Below are 20,701 nucleotides of genomic sequence, written 5' to 3'. Positions count from 1 at the left end.
TTCAGTCTATTGGGGACCCTTCTCTTTGTCATCCCTGACCTCATCTTGTTTCGACTCTGAACAATTTCATGTAGAAGTTTGGAATCACTCTAGATGACAACAAAATTTTTCTCTATTAATAGGATTTCAAAATCATCTTTGCCGTCCCCTAAATGTCTATTTTCCCCCACAACCTACTTTCCAGCATTTATGAATAGCTGCCATTTCCTTCTGGGTATTTTCTTTCCCAATAAATAAGTTTTTCCCTCAATTTCAGTTTAACTTTTCATAAATGTGCCTCTATTCTGAATATATCCTAGTTTGCCAATACCTTAAGAATGCAGCCCCTGAGATGAACACCTTCTAGGAATATGAATTCGGTACCCCCCACAGAGTAGCTAGAAGACAGATGAGTCTCACTATCCTGAACATTCTGTTTTATAATCCAGTCTACAAGTCCACATGGGGCTTCCCAGGTGGCTCAGTGGTAAAGAATCTGCCATCCGATTCAGGAGATGCAGGTTTGGTCCTGGGTCAGGAAGATCCCGTGGAGAAGGAAATGGCAACCCATTCCAGTATTCTTGCCTGGGGGGGATTGCATGGGCAGAGGAGCATTGCATGGGCAGAGGAGCCTGGCAGGCCACAGTCCATGGGGCTGCAAACAGTCAGACATGACTGAGCTACTAAACAACAATAAAAACAGAATTCCACATGGATTGTCTGGCTGCCTAGTCACCACATTATCATCACACGTTGAGTTTATGGTCAACGAAATCCCTTGTGCCTTTTCCGCCTGAGCTGCTAAGTTTCCGCCATTACTTTTTGTCTTGTCCATTTGTGTATTTGTGACTTAAGTGCAGAACTTTCACATTTATTTTTCTTAGATATCATCTTGTTCCTTTAGGCTCATGCTCCCAATCTATTAAGATCTCTCAATCATAACATCTCACTTAACACCATAGCCACCTTCCCTAGCTTTTTCTCAGCAGCATATTTGAAAAGATTTCTCCATTTACATCAAATTCCTGGAAACTAATGATGAAATCAGAGTTATGTCATAGTGGTTCTGTGTTATCTTGTGATGGATAATGAGGTTTCTTGACATGGTTTATTGCCAGGATACATGTTAAGCTCTCTTGGTATGTGGTTTCCAGAATCTACTTTTTAAAAACTTTTTAAAAAATGAGATACTCACCTATCTCCAGCATTAGGTATTTCTCCTGTACTTCATGATTTTTTGAAAGTGGCAAACACTGATATTACAATCACACTGAAAGTTCTTCCAAGAACACTGGGATGTGGAAAGTCTAGTTTGGAAATGCAATCTCTCTTAAATCATCTGTAGTGTAGGCTTCTGTATTTGCACCTGAAAGATAATTTTTGTTGTTCAGTCACTAAGTCATGTCCAACTCTTTGTGACCCCATGAATTGCAGCATGCCAGGCTTCCCTGTCCTTCACTATCTCCCGGAGTTTGCTCAAACTCATGTCCATTGAGTCAGTTATGCCATCCAATCATCACATCCTCTGTCGTCCCCTTCTCCTCCTGCCCTCAATCTTTCCCAGCATCAGGGTCTTTTTCAATGAAAACTGACTCCTTGCCCTTAACAACTCTCTCCTTGCAGGAAACAGCTTCCTCCCCACCCAAGAGAAGGGCCTGGCACCAGACCTTTCTCCCTGGTTACCTTTACCTCTGGAGAACAGGCCAGACTTGAGAAGCCTGAGAATCCTTGATCACATGCTCCTGTTTACTCTCCTTCCTTTTTTAAACTCACACCACCTTATCTGAGAAATAGGACCGTTCCTTCTTTGGTCTTCAAGCTCCAAAGACAGCTGGCTCAAAGACCAGTTTTGTTACTGTTGGCATTTTCAGGACCTTCAATTCATTGCTTTCAAGTAATAGCATTCTGTCTCAATTCTTATGGATAGTATAAGACTAGAGGTGACATACATTCTGACAAACAGTGCGTTTTGGAAGCCCTGTTCCCTCCCCTCTCCTCCTATGGCCTTGCTTGAGCATCTCAGGGCCACAAGGGTAATTAGTGTGAGCCTCATAATATGGGAGCATCTCAGCCCGGTCAGATCATTGCATCCTTGCCAAGAGTGAGGTCAAAACTCCACTGACACACTCTTCCTACTCCCATCCCTGGAACCTGTACTTCTATCACTCTGACCAGAGTAAGTTACAACTCTGAGGGCTTAGTTAGAATGATGGTGGTTGTTACAGTTCAATAGCATCTCTGTTTTCTTTGCAAGAATTACAAACACAAATTATAATTTTCATTCTGACAATCTGGTACCTGTTCTTCTGGAAAGATCTCCAAATGCCAGGAAGTTCACTTTGAAATACAGAATATCCAATTGTATCCGATACACTAACATACATTCACATCAAAAGTTATGTTCGCTTTTGTGTTCAAAGGTAGTTTTTACTTCTTTTTTATTGAAAAATCATAGACCTAAGGTGAGGTCTAGGTGACATAGAAGTTACAGGAGGTGATATAGTGGATTAGAAGGTAAAAATGATGTCTACCAATTTTAGATCATTCTGACCTAATATAATAAAATATCTTATATGCTTAAAACTATAATTAATATTGTGATTTTAAAAATTTGTCTTTGGTTTTGCTTCTTCTTATTTGAAATATAGGGAGCACCAGGTGTCCCCGGTCAGCCAGGGGCCAGAGGTGATCCTGGATTCTACGGATTTCCAGGCTTGAAAGGTACTGTTTTTGTTCCGTCCTCTATGGTGCAAAGGCAATGACCACGAGTCACATTTTAGGGCACACAGATGTTTACTGAACCCACAGTGTCAGAACAGGTTGGGTGCAAATAGGATGAATGAAGAAGGGAGAATGAAGCAGGAAGACAACACCAGCACCCAACCCCAGAGGCCTTAAAAATTAAACCATATCGAAGATGGCGGAGGAATAGGATGGGGAGACCACTTTCTCCCCTACAAATTCATCGAAAGAACAATTGAACACTGAGCAAATTTCACAAAACAACTTCTGATCGCTAGCAGAGGACATCAGGCGCCCAGAAAAGCAACCCATTGTCTTCGAAAGGAGGTAGGACAAAATATAAAAGATAAAAAGGAGACAAAAGATCTAGGGACGGAGACCCGTCCTAGGAAGGGAGTCTTAATAGAGGAAGTTTCCAAACACCAGGAAACCCTCGCACTGGCGGGTCTGGGGGAAGTTTTCAAATCTCGGAGGGCAACCTAAGTGGGAGGAAAAATTAAATAAGGCCCACAGATTACATGCCTAAAAGCAACTCCCAGCAGAAAAGTACCCCAGACGCCCGCATCCGCCACCAGCAAGTGGGGGCAGAATGGAGAGGAGCGGGCGGAATTGCTTAGGGCAAGGACCAGGCCGAAGGCCCTGAGAGCAATCAGAGGGAGCTTTTTTAAACTGTGGGATAGCAAGAGAGAAAATTAACCGGCCCGAACACACTGCCGGCCGTTCGCAAAACAAAGGGACTGAGAAACTCCAGAGAAGAGCTAGCCGGCTGCGGCCGGCCCATCCCCGCCGGAGGTAGGAGGCAGCGGGGAGGGGAAAGGGGCAAACTCGGCCCCAGAAACGGCATCCCCTCCCACACTGCAAACAGGCCTCCAGCTTCTATCCAAAGACTTCCTGAGATTCTGGATGGTTGACATCCGCCGCCGGGAGGGTCGCGGCTAGAGGCCAGCTCCTGAGAACAAACACAAGCCGCTGGCACCCGACCTGCGCACGCAGAAACTGAGGCTGGGGCCGAGGAGGGGAGAGGGTGTGCCGCACCCAGGGAGAGTGTGCCCGTCAAGCTCCTGGCTGCCTAAGCTGCTCAGGCCGGGGAAGGCACAAAACGCAGGCACAACCGAGTCCGCGCTTTTGTGGAGTACCCGAAAACTGGAACGGCGCGCAGCGCAGGGCACGCTCCCAATAGAGCAGCCGGGAGCCTGAGCAGTGTAGACAGGGAAAGCACAGACAACCGTGAGCAGGGGCAAACCCAGTGTGGCTGGAAAACGGTGAGTGCTCCCCACACACAGCGGTATCTGTCTGCAGCACCCCGCCCTCCCGTTGCAGGACTGAACTAGCAACCTAAATGAGAGACCACCTCTGCCCGCCTGTGTCAGGGCGGAAATTAGACACTGAAGAGACGGCAAACAGAAACCAAATAAACAAAGGGAACCGCTTTAGAAAGGACCGGTGCAACAGATTAAAATCCCTGTAGGAAACACCAACTACACTGGAAGGAAGGGGCCTATAGATATCGAGAAGTGTAAGCTGGAACAAGGAGCTATCTGAAACTGAACCTAACCCACACTGACCGCAACAGCTCCAGAGAAATTCCTAGATATATATATATATATTTTTTAAATTAAAAAAAAATTTTTTCTTTCCTTTTCTTTTTTATTTTTTCTCTATTATTCTCTTTCAAAATTCCCTATTACTCCCCCATTACTCTTTAACATTCATTTTCATGTATTTTTATGATTTTTTTAATTAGGGAAAAAAATTTTTTTCTTATTTTTTTTCTTGTTTTTCTTTTTCTTGTTTTTCTTATTTCCTTTTAAAGTCCTCTAATACTCCTCTATTATTCCTTAATTTTCATTTTCATTTCAATATAACCTTGCAAAAAAAAAAGAGAGAAGCCCTATTTTTAAACTGAACTTCATATATATTTATAAATTTTTTTGGTGCTTTTGTTTTTGTTTTTATATATTGTATTTTAAAGAGTCTAACCTCTATGCTAGATTTTTAATCTGTGTTTTTTAGTATGGGATATAAATTTTGGACATTTAAGAATCCAATATTCAGTTCTCATTTCTATTCAGTAGTGTGTTGATTACTCTCTCCCACTTTTGACTCTCTCTTTTCTACCTCAGAACACCTCTATTTCCTCCTTCCCCCTTCTCTTCCCAATCCAATTCTGTGAATCTTTCTGGGTGTCTGGGCTATGGAGAACACTTTGGGAACAGATAACTGCGTAGATGTGTCTCTCTCCTCTTGAGTCCCCCTTTTTCTCCTCCTGCTCATCTCTATCTCTCTCCTCCCTCTCCTCTTTTTATGTAACTCTGTGAACCTCTCTGGGTGTCCCTCACGGTGGAGAATCTTTTCACCATTAACCTAGAAGTTTTATTATCAGTGCTGTATAGTTGGAGAAGTCTTGAGACTACTGGAAGAATAAAACTGAAATCCAGAGGCAGGAGACTTAAGCCCAAAACCTGAGAACACCAGAAAACTCCTGACTACATGGAACATTAACTAATAAGAGACCGTCCAAAAGCCTCCATACCTACACTGAAACCAACCACCACCCAAGAGCCAATAAGCTCCAGAACAAGACATACCACGCAAATTCTCCAGCAACACAGGAACATAGCCCTGAACGTCAACATACAGGCTGCCCAAGGTCACACATAACACATAGACCCATCTCAAAACTCATTACTGGGCACACCATTGCACTCCAGAGAGAAGAAATCTAGTTCCACGCACCAGAACACCAACACAAGCTTCCCTAACCAGGAGACCTTGACAAGCCAATCGTCCAACCCCATCCACTGGGTGAAACCTGCACAATAAAAAGGAACCACAGACCTCCAGAATACAGCAAGCCCACTCCAGACACAGCAATCTAAACAAGATGAAAAGGCAGAGAAATACCCAACAGGTAAAGGAACATGAAAAATGCCCACCAAGTCAAACAAAAGAGGAGGAGATAGGGAATCTACCTGAAAAAGAATTTAGAATAATGATAATAAAAATGATCCAAAATCTTGAAAACAAAATGTAGTTACAGATAAATAGCCTGGAGACAAAGATTGAGAAGATGCAAGAAATGTTTAACAAGGACCTAGAAGAAATAAAAAAGTCAATTAAAAATGAATAATGCAATAAATGAGATCAAAAACACTCTGGAGGGAACCATGAGTAGAATAATGGAGACAGAAGATAGGATAAGTGAGGTAGAAGATAAAATGGTGGAAATAAATGAAGCAGAGAGGAAAAAAGAAAAAAGAATCAAAAGAAATGAGGACAACCTCAGGGACCTCTGGGACAATATGAAATGCCCCAACATTCGAATCATAGGAGTCCCAGAAGAAGAAGACAAAAAGAAAGGCCATGAGAAAATACTCGAGGAGATAATAGCTGAAAACTTCCCTAAAATGGGGAAGGAAATAGCCACCCAAGTCCAAGAAACCCAGAGAGTCCCAACAGGATAAACCCAAGGCGAAACACCCCAAGACACATATTAATCAAACTAACAAAGATCAAACACAAAGAACAAATATTAAAAGCAGCAAGGGAAAAACAACAAATAACACACAACGGGATTCCCATAAGGATAACAGCTGATCTATCAATAGAAACCCTTCAGGCCAGAAGGGAATGGCAGGACATACTTAGAGTAATGAAGAGAATAACCTACAACCTAGATTACTGTATCCAGCAAGGATCTCATTCAGATATGAAGGAGAATTCAAAAGCTTTACAGACAAGCAAAAGCTGAGAGAATTCAGCACCACCAAACCAGCTCTTCAACAAATGCTAAAGGATCTTCTCTAGACAGGAAACACAGAAAGGTTGTATAAACGCAAACCCAAAACAACAAAGTAAATGGCAACGGGACCATACCTATCAATAATTACCTTAAATGTAAATGGGTTGAATGCCCCAACCAAAAGACAAAGATTGGCTGAATGGATACAAAAACAAGACCCCTATATATGCTGTCTACAAGAGACCCACCTCAAAGCAAGAGACACATACAGACTAAAAGCGAAGGGCTGGAAAAAAATATTTCATGCAAACGGAGACCAAAAGAAAGCAGGAGTCGCAATACTCATACCAGATAAAATAGACTTTCAAATAAAGGATGTGAAAAGAGACAAAGAAGGACACTACATAATGATCAAAGGATCAATCCAAGAAGAAGATATAACAATTATAAATATATATGCACCCAACATAGGAGCACCACAATATGTGCGGCAAACGCTAACAAGTATGAAAGAGGAAATTAATACTAACACAATAATAGTGGGAGACTTTAATACCCCACTCACAACTATGGATAGATCAACTAAACAGAAAATTAACAAGGAAACACAAACCTTGAATGACACAATGGACCAGCTAGACCTAATTGATATCTATAGGACATTTCACCCCAAAACAATCAACTTCACCTTTTTCTCAAGTGCACACGGAACCTTCTCCAGAATAGACCACATCCTGGGCCATAAATCTGGTCTTGGAAAATTCAAAAAAATTGAAATCATTCCAGTCATCTTTTCTGACCACAGTGCAGTAAGATTAGATCTCAATTACAGGAAAAAAAATTGTTAAAAATGCAAACATATGGAGGCTAAATAACACGCTTCTGAATAACCAACAAATCATAGAAGAAATCAAAAAAGAAATCAAAATATGCATAGAAATGAATGAAAATGAAAACACAACAACCCAAAACCTATGGGATACTGTAAAAGCAGTTCTAAGGGGAAGGTTCATAGCATTACAGGTTCACATCAAGAAACAAGAAAAAAGCCAAATAAATAACCTAACTCTACACCTAAAGCAATTAGAGAAGGAAGAAATGAAGAACCCCAGGGTTAGCAGAAGGAAAGAAATCCTAAAAATTAGGGCAGAAATAAATGCAAAAGAAACTAAAGAGACCATAGCAAAAATCAACAAAGCTAAAAGCTGGTTTTTTGAAAAAAATAAACAAAATTGACAAACCATTTAGCAGTCATCATTAAGAAGGCAAAGAGGAAGAACCAAATTACAAAAGTTAGAAATGAAATATGGAGAGATCACGGAACAGACAACACTGGAAATACAAAGGATCAAAGAGACTACTACCAAGCACTCTACTATGCCCAATAATGGACAATTGGAATGAATGGACAAATTCTTTAGAAAAAGTATAACCTTCCAAAACTGACCAGGGAATAAATAGAAGATCTTTAACAGACCATCACAAGCAAGGAATCGAAACTGTAATCAAATCTACGCAGCACAAAAGCCCAGGAACCGATGGCTTCCAGCTGAAATTCTAACCCGCAAAAATTTAGAGACGAGCTAACACCTATCCTACTCAAACTCTTCCAGAAAATTGCAGAGGAAGGTAGACTTCCAAACTCATTCTATGAGGCCATCATCACCCTAATACCAAAACCTGACAAAGATGCCACAAATAAAGAAAACTGCAGGCAATATCACTGATGAACATAGATGCAAAAATCCTTAACAAAATTCTAGCAAACAGAATGCAGTAACATATTAAAAAAATCATACACCACGACCAAGTGGGCTTTATCCCAGGAATGCAAGGATTCTTTAATATCCACAAATCAATCAATGTAATACACCACATTAACAAATTGAAAGATAAAAACCATATGATTATCTCAATAGATGCAGAGAAAGCCTTTGACAAAACTCAACACCCATTCATGATTAAAACTCTCCAGAAAGCAGGAATAGAAGGAACATACCTCAACATAATAAAAGCTATATATGACAAACCCACAGCAAGTATCACCCTCAATGGTGAAAAATTGAAAGCATTTTCCCTGAAATCAGGAACAAGACAAGGGTGCCCACTCTCACCACTACTATTCAACATAGTGTTGGAAGTTTTGGCCACAGCAATCAGAGCAGAAAAAGAAGTAAAAGGAATCCAGATAGGAAAAGAAGAAATGAAACTCTCACTGTTTGCAGACGACATGATCCTCTACATAGAAAACCCTAAAGACTCTTCCAGAAAATTACTAGAGCTAATCAATGAATATAGTAAAGTTGCAGGATATAAAATTAACACACAAAAATCCCTTGCATTCCTATATACTAACAATGAAAAAACAGAAAGAGAACTTAAGGAAACAATACCATTCACCATTGCAACAAAAAGAATAAAATACTTAGGAGTATATCTACCTAAAGAAACAAAAGACCTATACATAGAAAACTATAAACACTGATGAAAGAAATCAAAGAGGACACAAACAGATGGAGAAATATACCATGTTCATGGATTGGAAGAACAATATTGTCAAAATGGCTATTCTACCCAAGCAATCTATAGATTCAGTGTAATCCCTATCAAGCTACCAATAGTATTTTTCACAGAACTAGAACAAATAATTTCACAGTTTGTATGGAAATACAAAAACCTCGAATAGCCAAAGTAATCTTCAGAAAAAAGAATGGAACTGGAGGAATCAACCTGCCTGACTTCAGACTATACTACAAAGCCACAGTCATCAAGACAGTATGGTACTGGCACAAAGACAGAAATATAGATCAATGAAACAGAATAGAAAGCCCAGAGATAAATCCACGAACTTATGGACACCTTATCTTTGACAAAGGAGGCAAGGATACACAATGGAAAAAAGACAACCTCTTTAACAAGTGGTGCTGGGAAAACTGGTCAACCACTTGTAAAAGAAATGAAACTAGAACACGCTTTCTAAACACCATACATCAAAAATAAACTCAAAATGGATTAAAGATCTTATGTAAGACCATGGAAATATAAAACTCCTAGAGGAGAACATAGGCAAAACACTCTCCGACATAAATCACAAGCAGATCCTCTTAATGACCACCTCCCAGAATATTGGAAAATAAAGTAAAACTAAACAAATGGGGACTAATGAAACTTAAAGCTTTGGCACTACTAAAGGAAACTATAAGTAAGGTGAAAAGACAGCCCTCAGATTGGGAGAAAATAATAGCAAATGAAGAAACAGACAAAGGATTAATCTCAAAAATATACAAGCAACTCCTGCAGCTCAATTCCAGAAAAATAAATGACCCAATCAAAAAATGGCCAAAGAACTAAACAGACATTTCTCCAAAGAAGACATACAGATGGCTAACAAACACATGAAAAGATGCTCAACATCACTCATTATGAGAGAAATGCAAATCAAAACACAATGAGGTACCGTTACACGCCAGTCAGGATGGCTGCTATCCAAAAGTCTACAAGCAATAAATGCTGGAGAGGGTGTGGAGAAAAGGGAACCCTCTTACACTGTTGGTGGGAATGCAAACTAGTACAGCTGCTATGGAAAACAGTGTGGAGATTTCTCAAAAAACTGGAAATAGAACTGCCATATGACCCAGCAATCCCACTCCTGGGCATACACACTGAGGAAACCAGATCTGAAAGAGACACGTGCACCCCAATGTTCATCGCAGCACTGTTTATAATAACCAGGACATGGAAGCAACCTAGATGCCCATCAGCAGACGAATGGATAAGGAAGCTGTGGTACATATACACCATGGAATATTACTCAGCCATTAAAAAGAATTCATTTGAATCAGTTCTAATGAGATGGATGAAACTGGAGCCCCTTATACAGAGTGAAGTAAGCCAGAAAGATAAAGAACATTACAGCATACTAACACGTATATATGGAATTTAGAAAGATGGTAATGATAACCCTATATGCAAAACAGAAAAAGAGACACAGAAGTACAGAACAGACTTTTGAAATCTGTGGGAGAAGATGAGGGAGGGATGTTGCGAAAGAACAGCATGTATATTATCTATGGTGAAACAGGTCACCAGCCCAGGTGGGATGCATGAGACAAGTGCTCGAACCTGGTGCACTGGGAAGACCCAGAGGAATCGGGTGGAGAGGGAGGGGGGAGGGTGGATCGGGATGGGGAATACGTGTAAATCTATAGCTGATTCATGTCAATGTATGAAAAAACCCACTGAAAAAATAAATAAATTAAAAACAAAACAACAACAACAACAACAAAAAAATGGTGCTTACCGGTGCCAGCACCTACATGGTAGAACAAGCTCCCACAAATGACTGCCACCTATGTGTTGGTCCCCAGAGTCAGCTCCAGTTGCCTCCTGCCTCTCTGGAAGGCTCTTCAAGATCAGCAGGTACGTCTGACCCAGGCTTTTGCTTTTACCCTGGGCCCTGGAGTGTGAGAAATTTCGTGTGTCCTGTAAGAGTCTCTGGCCCTCCTGAAAGTATATCCTGCTGGCTTTCAAAGCCAAATGTTCTGGGGCCTCTTATTTCTGGCTCAAGACCCCCAGGCTGGGGAAACTGCTATAAGGCTCAGACCACTTACTCCTTGGGGAGAACCTCTGCAATTGTAGTTATCCTCCTGGGTTCATAGGTCACCCACCCAGGGGAATGGATCTTGACTGTACCACATCTCTGCCCCTCTTACCTGTCTCAGTGTGGTTCCTTCTTCATGCCTTTAGTTGTAGACACTTTCTGCTAATCTTTTGCTCTTTCTCATCAATGGTCTCTCTGTAAATAGTTGCAATTTTGGTATGCCCATTGGAGAAGGTGAGCTCAGGGTCTTTCGACTCTGACCACTCTCCACCATTTGCCACTCTCTTGGATTTCTTAGTACATTTGAAAAATTGTCTATATTAGAAGTATTTCCATCTTATAACTTTTATTTCTTACTCTAGGTGACAGTTACTCATTTTCCCCACCTCCTCCTATGACCAGAGTGGCATGTTACATAGACTTGGCCTATGAGAGCCACTAAGAGCAAACTTTGATTTAGAAACTAATGATACAAAATGTTGACATGTCACTGAATCCCATGATGAAGGTTCAGTTCAGTCACTCAGTCATGTCTGACTCTGCGACCTAAAAGGACTGCAGCACCCCAGGCCTCCCTGTCCATTGCCAACTCCCGGAGTTTACTCAAACTCATGTCCATTGAGTCAGTGATGCCATCCAACGATCTCATCCTCAGTCATCCCTTTCTCTTCCTGCCTTCAATCTTTCCCAGCATTAGGGTCAATCCAAATGAGTCAGTTCTTCACAACAAGTGGCCAAAGAATTGGAGTTTTAGCTTCAGCATCAGTCCTTTCAATGAATTTTCAGGACTGATCTCCTTTAGGATGGACTGGTTGGATCACCTTGCAGTCCAAGGGACTCTCAAGAGTCTTCTCCAACACCACAGTTCAACAGCATCAATTCTTCAGCACTCAGCTTTCTTTAAAGTCCAACTCTCACATCTGTACAAGACTACTGGAAAAATTATAGCTTTGACGAGATGGACTTTTGTTGGCAAAGTAATGTCTCTGCTTTTTAATATGCTGTCTAGGTTGGTCATAACTTTTCTTCCAAGGAGCAAGCATCTTTTAAATTCATGGCTGCAATCACCATCTGCAGTGAATTTGGAGCCCAAAATAAAGTCTGTCACTGTTTCTACTGTTTCCCCATCTATTTGCCATGAAGTGATGGGACCAGATGCCATGATCTTAGTTTTCTGAATGCTGAGTTTTAAGCCAACTTTATCACTCTCCTCTTTCACTTTCATCAAGAAACTCTTTAGTTCTTCTTCACGTTCTGCCATAAGGGTGATGTCATCTGCATATCTGAGATTATTGATATTTCTGTCAGCAATCTTGGTTTCAACTTGTGCTTCCTCCAGCCCAGCATTTCTCATGATGTACTCTGCATAGAAGTTAAATAAGCAGGGTGACAATATACAGCCTTGACGTACTCCTTTCCCTATTTGAAACCAGTCTGTTGTTCCATGCCCAATTCTAACTGTTGCTTCCTGAACTTCACACAGATTTCTCAAAAGGCAGGTCAGGTGTTCCCATCTCTTTCAGAATTTTCCAGTTTGCTGTGGTCCACACAGTCAAAGGCTTTGGCATAGTCAATAAAGCAGAGTAGATGTTTTTCTGGAACTCTCTTGGTTTTTCGATGATCCAACATTTGTTGGCAATATGATCTCTGGTTCCTGTGCCTTTTCTAAATCCAGCTTGAACTTCAGGAAGTTCATGGTTCACCTACTATTGAATTCTGGCTTGGAGAATTTTGAGCATGAGATGAGTGCAATTGTGCAGTACTTTGAGTATTCTTTGGCATTGCCTTTCTTTGGGATTGGAATGAAAACTGACCTTTTCCAGTCCTGTGGCCACTGCTCAGAATTTGCTCACATGTTGAGTGCAGCACTTTCACGGCATCATCTTTTAGGATTTGAAATAGCTCTACTGGAATTCCATCACCTCCACTAGCTTTGTTCATAGTGATGCTTCCTAAAGCCCACTTGACTTCATATTCCAGGATGTCTGGCTCTAAGTGAGTGGTAACACCACCATGGTTATCTGGGTCATGAAGATCTTTATGTATATTTCTTCTGGGTATTCTTGTCACCTCTTCTTAATATCTTCTGCTTCTGTTAGGTCCACACCATTTCGGTCTTTTATTGTGCCCATCTTTGCATGAAATTTTCCCTTGGTATCTCTAATTTTCTTGAAGAGATCTCTTGTCCTTCCCATTCTACTATTTTCCTCTATTTCTTTGCATTGATCACTGAGGAAGGCTTTCTTATCTCTCCTTGCTATTCTTTGGAACTCTGCATTCATATGGGTATATCTTTCCTTTTCTTCTTTGCCTTTTGCTTCTCTTATTTCACAGCTATTTGTAAGGCCTTCTCAGATAACCATTTTGCCTTTTTGCATTTCTTTTACTTGGGGATGGTCTTGATCCCTGCCTCCTATACAGTGTCATTAATCTCCATCCACAGTTCTTCATGCACTCTGTCTAAATGATCTAATAGGTTGAATCTATTTCTCCCTTCCACTGTATAATTGTAAGGGATTTGATTTAGGTCATACCTGAGTGGTCTAGTGGTTTTCCCTACTTTCTTCAATTTCAGTGTGAATTTGGCAATAAGGAGTTCATGGTCTGTGCCACAGTCAGCTCCCAGTCTTGTTTTTGCTGACTGTATAGAACTTCTCCATCTTTGGCTGCAAAGAATGTAATCAGTCTGATTTCGGTATTGACCCTCTGGCCATGTCCATGTGTAGAGTCTTCTCTTGTTTTGTTGTAAGAGAGTGTTTGCTATGACCAATGTTGTTTCTTGGCAAAACTTTATTAGCCTTTGCCCTGCTTCATTCTGTACTTCAAGGCCAAATTTGCCTGTTATTCCAGGTATTTCTTGAGTTCCTACTTTTGCATTCCAGTCCTCTAAAATGAACAGGACATCTTTTTTGGGTTTTAGTTCTAGAAGGTCTTGTAGGTCTTCATAGAACCATTCAACTTCAGCTTCTGCAGCCTAGAAGAAGAAGCGGGCATATTCTTGGATTACTGTGATATTGAATGAGTTGCCTTGGAAACGAACAGAGACCATTTTGTCATTTTTGAGACTGTATGCAAGTACTGCATTTCATACTCTTTTGTTGACTATGATGGCTACTCCATTTCATCTAAGGGATTCTTGCCCACAGTAGTAGATATAGTGGTCATCTGAATTAAATTCACCCATTCCAGTCCATTTTGGTTCACTGATTCCTAGAATGCCAATGTTCACTCTTGCCATCTCCTGTTTGACGTCTTTCAATTTGCCTTCATTCGTGGACCTAACATTCCAGGTTCCTATGCAATATTGCTCTTTACAGCATCAGACTTTATCCATCACCTACTACATCACAACTGGGTGTTGTTTTTGCTTTGGTTCCATCTTTTCATTCTTTCTGGAGTTATTTCTCCACTGATCTCCAGTAGCATATTGACGCCTACCAACCTGGGGAGTTCATCTTTCAGTGTCCTATCTTTTTCCCTTTTCGTACAGTTCCTGGGGTTCTCAAGGCAAGAATACTGAAGTGGTTTGCCATTCCCTTCTCCAGTGGACCATGTTTTGTCACAATTCTCCACCATGATCCATCTGTCTTGGTTGGCCCTACAGGGCATGGCTCATAGTTTCATTGAGTTAGACAAGGCTGTGATTCATGTGATCAGATTGGTTAGTTTCCTATGATTGTGGTTTTCAGTCTGTCTTCCCTCTGATGGAGAAGGATGAGGCTTATGGAAGCTTCCTGATGGGAGAGACTGACTGAGGGGGAAATTGGGTCTTGTTCTGATGGCAGGGCCATGTTCAGTAAATCTTTAATCTAATTTTCTGTTGATGGGTGGGGCTGTGTTCCCTCCATTATTCACTCTTCACTTTAGTGTGATTGATTTCCTTTCTTTACAACTTAAGAAAAAAACTCATTTAAATTTTCAAATATATCTGAAAAAGTTACCATATAATGAGGTTATAATGTAAATTTTAAATTTTCATTGATTGAAAACATTAATGATAGTATCAAAGTCTGAACAAGGTGTTTTTTAAAAAATATTCTTTGGAGAGCTCTGTTCCTCCCATGTTCAAAAAAAACTAAGGTTATGTTTTTCTAACAGTGGGTTCCAACACTTAATGTGTTCTGAAACAAGTTCAGTGGCTCAAAACCAGTTCACTATTTTTTTAATGGATAACAAATAGTATAGAAAACATGAGAACGTCTTTACTGGTAAGGGTAATGTTTTTGTGAAGTACATATTTGGCTTTTGCCTTTGAGTCGAGGTGACATGTTAAAGGTGTATAAGAACAGTGGGTCATGATCAAAATTTAATTTAAGAACAGTGGGTTATGATCAAAATTTTTGTCAAACTTTGGGCAAGAGGATACTGTGAGAAGATACTGTGAATAGAACTAAGACAGAGATCAAACTACTTGGGACAAGAGGAAACCTAATCAGAGAAATTACTGATGATACATCTGATGAAATTAAGTCTCTTAGCTGTCTGGCTTAGAGAGTTAGGATCCCTAGTCAAGGGTCACTTCCATATCTGTGCAGTAGAGTTGAGACTTTCTTCTCTTACAGGATTTTCCTACTATAATCTGCCCCAATGATGATATAAACACAAAGTCATATAATATCTGTGTCACTGGGCAGTAAGGAAAACACTCTGATTAAACCAAAAATTTTAAGTAATTTGTTAATTTGCAATCTTGTCTTGTACAACAAGAAGCCCATTCAGAATTGAAAACAATAAAACTTTGATTCATGAAGTCTTCAAAATATTAAAATGTCATCATGCAAGGAAATTATCAATGTCATACTCTATTAATGTTGCCTAGATAACACTTGACATTCACCTGTGAATTTTGATACTCTTGATAATTGTCCAGCACAGAAAAGAATATATATTCCTATCAATTTGTCATTTTATCAAAACCAAATAGCTCCATAGGAAAAGATACCAGTTACATCTATTTTGCAGTTATTTAACACAAGAAAGAATGCTGGTGTTTTGCTGCTGAATAAAGATTATGGCACAAGATAACTAGAGTGATATAATGGCACCTCTGTATAGAGGACAAGCACTATTATTAATTTTGGGTTTGTGTATTCTCTTATTTATGTTATTATTTGAGAATACCCAGTATTTGCTTATTAAATTCTGCTGCTAAGATAATTTAGACATTGTGTTATTGTATCTGTGGGAACTATGACAAGGCACATTTATCAGAGCTAGTTAATCTATTTGAGGCATCTTTTCCCTTTTGTAGCCTTGCTACTTATATCAGATGATAACCTTAACTGTAAGTGTAAACATATGAGGTGAACCCTATGACACTGATGGGAAACTGAGACCAAATACAGATCTGACCTTTGTGTGGAGAGGTCTCCTGCTGGGTTAGAGTCAGGGGAGGAAATACGCGAAATGTGAGCAGGGTTTCAACTCATTCGTTTTATGGAGAATTCTTCTAAGCCAGTGTTGTCTGATAGAAACATGATGTGAGCAACATACATAATTTAAAAATTTTTGGCAGCTACATTAAAATAAAGTAAAAAGGATAAGTGAAATTAATTAAAAAAAACAAATTTATTTATTTATTTGGCTCTGTTGGGTTTTAGTTGAAGCATGCAGGATCTTCATTTTGTCATGAAGGATCTTTCATTGTGGCACGCCATCCCCCACACTGCAAGGCAGAGTCTTAACCACTGGATCACCAGGGAAGTCTTGGTAAAATTGTTTTTAATAATATATTTTATTTAGCACAATCTATCCAAAATATTATCTCAGCATACAACCAATATAAAAAATTGATGAGATATTTTATATTCTCTTTTCACTGTTTTTGTAAACCTAGGGTAATTTAACACTGATAGCACATTTCAATTCAGACACTAAATTTTCATTTTCAGACAGTAAATTTTCATTTTCAAACACATTTTCTTTTAAGGTTCTTATTGCAGAGACCATTTGAAGATGAATTAATTCAGCTGACTGAGGCTAAATCAAGATAGATGCAGTATATGATTCTCCAGGCAAGAATACCTGGAGTGGGTTGCCATGCCCTCCTCCAAGGGATCTTCCCAATGCAGGGTTGGAACCCAGGTCACTCACATTGCAAGCAGATTCTTTACTGTCTGAGCCACATGGAAAGCCCAAGAATACTGGAGTGGTAGCCTATCCCTACTCCAGGATATCTTCCAAACCCAGGAATAGAACCAGGGTCTCCTGAGGAACTTGAGGGACTGCAGTTTATGGGTCTGCAAAGAGTTGGACATGACTGAGTGACAACGCAAGCACAGAGGCTAAATCAGTGGTTGAGAGGTTAGTTAGGGGATAAAAAAGAAATTGAATAAAAGTGACTAAGCTCCTACGACCTTTTTAACCTGTAGTTTTCTAAAGGGTTAGTTTTTTTTCCCCGTTGAACTTGCAGAGTTTTTGTCCTTAGATTTTGATCTTTATGGGAACAGTCTCAGAAACAATTTTTAATTTTTCCACCAGGGGGCAGTGATGTCCTCTACAATTTGGTGATTATGGGTGAAGAGCAGTCTATTTATTTCTGACTTGAAGTTGGTGTGAGTGGGAAAAATTGATTAATTCTCACTGCCCATGAACAATAGAGTGGATTTGGAACTGAATTCCAACAGAAGATAAGAGTGAGGAAGGTTAAATTGTGTCAACTACAAATTGGCACTTGCCATCTACCTCTGTGCGCGTGCCTGCTAAGTCGCTTCAGTCATGTCCAACTCCGTGTGATGCCATGTACCGTAGCCCACCGGACTCCGCTCTCCTTGGGATTCTCCAGGCAGGAATGCTGGCGTGGGCTGCCACGGCCTTCTCCAAGGCATCTTCCCTACCCAGGGATTGAATTCGTGTCTCTAATGTCTCCTGCATTGGCAGGTGGGTTCCTTACCACTAGCCCCATCTGGAAAGCCATCTACCTCACGCGCTGCTGCCCCTGCTGACCTTCAATACACCCTGAAGGGAGTTTAGGGTGGAGATGAGGAATGAGTTACCCTGTGCTCTGGAAAACCAGCAGAACGGGTCTTCAGATAGTTAAGTATTTTCAGGAGCTGATTTTATTAGATCAATTCTTGCTTGTCTCATATCTAGAAGAGCACTAAATTCCTTCGTGGTGACATCTGCTCCTTCAGACTAGCAGAAACCTGCAAAGATATATGCTTGATTGCATGAACTCCCCCCTTCAAAATCACATATATATTGACCCCCGCCCCCCCCCAGTCCCCCATTTCTTTGGAGCAGTTTCTCAGAGCTATCTGAGGCGCTGTCTCCTGGGCTGCAATCATTTTGCCCCAAATAAAACTTAACTCACAACCCTCATGTGCATTTTTTTAAAGTGACAATAACATTGGTAGAACTAGAGTCTTTTAAAATAGAATTACCACTTGATTAAATCAGTTGCCACGGTTAAATTGAGTAGCCATCTTAAGACAGAAAATTCGTAATTTTTGAAGTCCCTATCCAGCAGCCATAGGAAATTTGAGGGCTTTGATTTGGCAAGAATTATGTACCCTCATGTCCCGGGCAGCCAGCGGCAGCAGTGAGACTGCAGTGCCCTCCCGCTCATGGGCCTCCTCAACTTTGGATCCAGACTTTCCAGGACCCCCTTCCCGGAAACTCCAGCAGGACCTCTACCTTGGCCCCAAAGAGGACCAGCTGTGGGCCAACCAGGGCACTGGGCTTGTCATTCAGCTTTGTGGAGAGACTGACGTGTATGTCCCTGCTAGTCAGGGTCTGACAAAATGTGGTCTACTGGAGATGGAATTATCAAACCACTCCAGTATCTTTACTTTTAGAAACCCATGAACATTATGAGAAGGCAAAAAGATATGACATGGAAGATGACCTTCCAGGACAGGAGGTGTCCAATATACTACTGGGGAAGAGTGGAGAAATAGCTCCAGAAAGAATGAAGAGGCTGAGCCAAAGCAGAAATGACACCCAGTTGTGGATATGTCTGGTGGCTTCCCTGGTAGCTCAGACGGTAAAGAGTCTGCCTGCAATGTGGGAGGCCTGGGTTCAATCCCTGGGTCAGGAGGATCCCCTGGAGAAGGAAATGGCAATCCACTCCAGTACTTTTGCCTGGAAAATTCCATGGGTGGAGGAAGCTGATATGCTACAGTCCATGGGATTGCAAAGAGTCGGACATGACTAACTAACTCACTGGTTCACTGGTGGTGAAAGTAAAGTCATGTAAAACTGTAAACAGCAGTACTGCAAACGAACCTGAAATGTTAGATCCATGAATCAAGGTAAATTGGAAGTGGTCAAACAGGATATTGTAAGAATGAACATTGACATTTTAGGAATTAGTGAACTAAAATGGATGGGAATAAACTAATTTAATTTAAATGACTATCATATCTACTACTGTGGGCGAGAATCCCTTAGAAGGAATGGAGTAACCCTCATAGTCAACAAAGACTCCAAAATGCAGTACTTGGGTGCAATCTCAAAAATGACAGAATGATCTCCGTTTGTTTCCAAGGCAAACCATTCAACATCACAGTAATCCATGTCTATGCCCCAACCACTGATGCCAAAGAAGCTGAAGTTGAAGGATTCTGTGAAGACCTACAAGACCTCCTAGAACTAACACCAAAAAAATATGTCCTTTTCATCATAGGGGACTGGAATGCAAAAGTAGGAAGTCAAGAGATACTAGGAGTAACAGGGAGGGTTTGCCTTGAAGACAATGAAGCTGGACCAAGATTAGCAGAGTTTTGCCAAGAGAACACACTGGTCATAGCAAACACTCTCTTCCAACAACACAAGAGATGACCCTACACATGGACATCATCAGATGGTCAATACCAAAATCAGATTGATTATAATCTTTGTAGCCGAAGATGGAGAAGCTCTATACAGTCACCAAAAACAAGACCGGGAGCTGACTGTGGCTCAGATTATCAGCTCCTTGTTGCAAAATTCAGCTCAAATTGAAGAAAGTAGGGAAAACCACTAGGCCATTCAGATATGACCTAAATCAAACCCCTTATGATTATACAGAGGAGGTGAAAAATAGATTCAAGGGGCTAGATCTGGTAGACAGAGTGCCTGAAGAAATATTGATGGAGGTTCATGCCTTTGTACAGGAGGTGATGACTAAAACCAGCCCCATGGGAAAGAAGGGCAAGAAGGAAAAGTAGTTGTCTGAGGAGGCCTTACAAATAGCTGAGAAAAGAAGAGAAGGGGAAGGCAAAGGAGAAAAGGAAAGATATACCCAACTGAATGCAGAGTTCCAGAGAATATCGAGGAGAGATAAGAAAGCATTCCTCAGTGATCAATGCAAAAAAAAATAGAGGAAAACAATAAAATGGGAAAGACTAGATAAAGACCACTTCAAGAAAATTAAAGATACCAAGGGAACATTTCATGCAAAGATGGGCACAGTAAAGGACAGAAATGGCAAGGACCTGACAGAAGCAGAAGAGATTAAGAAGAGGTGGCAAGGATACACAGAAAAACTATACAAAAAAGGTCTTAATGAGCCGGATAACCACAATGTTGTGGTCACTCACCTAGAGCCAGACATCCTGGAATGTGCAGTCAAGTGGGCCTTAGAAAGCATTACTAGGAACAAAGCTAGTGGAGGTGATGGAATTCCAGCTGAGCTATTTAAAATCTTGAAAGATGAT

The 20,701-nt window shown here is 40.6% G+C and overlaps 1 long non-coding RNA gene across 1 annotated transcript; it reads right to left on the bottom strand.

Annotated features, from left to right (window-relative positions):
• Window positions 1–608: 608 nt before the first annotated feature.
• LOC122427625 lies at window positions 609–20,495 on the bottom strand. The gene is made up of 3 exons (XR_006265501.1): window positions 20,485–20,495; window positions 12,085–12,088; window positions 609–1,345 (listed from the first exon to the last, which is right to left on the bottom strand). It is a non-coding gene; the product is annotated as an uncharacterized LOC122427625 (long non-coding RNA).
• Between the last annotated feature and the right edge of the window lie 206 nt (window positions 20,496–20,701).

The sequence above is a fragment of the Cervus canadensis genome, chromosome 25 (genome assembly GCF_019320065.1).
Source record: "Cervus canadensis isolate Bull #8, Minnesota chromosome 25, ASM1932006v1, whole genome shotgun sequence".
Lineage (NCBI taxonomy): Eukaryota > Metazoa > Chordata > Mammalia > Artiodactyla > Cervidae > Cervus > Cervus canadensis.
Note: the sequence above shows the minus strand (reverse complement) of the source record. Positions and strands in the feature narration are given on the sequence as shown.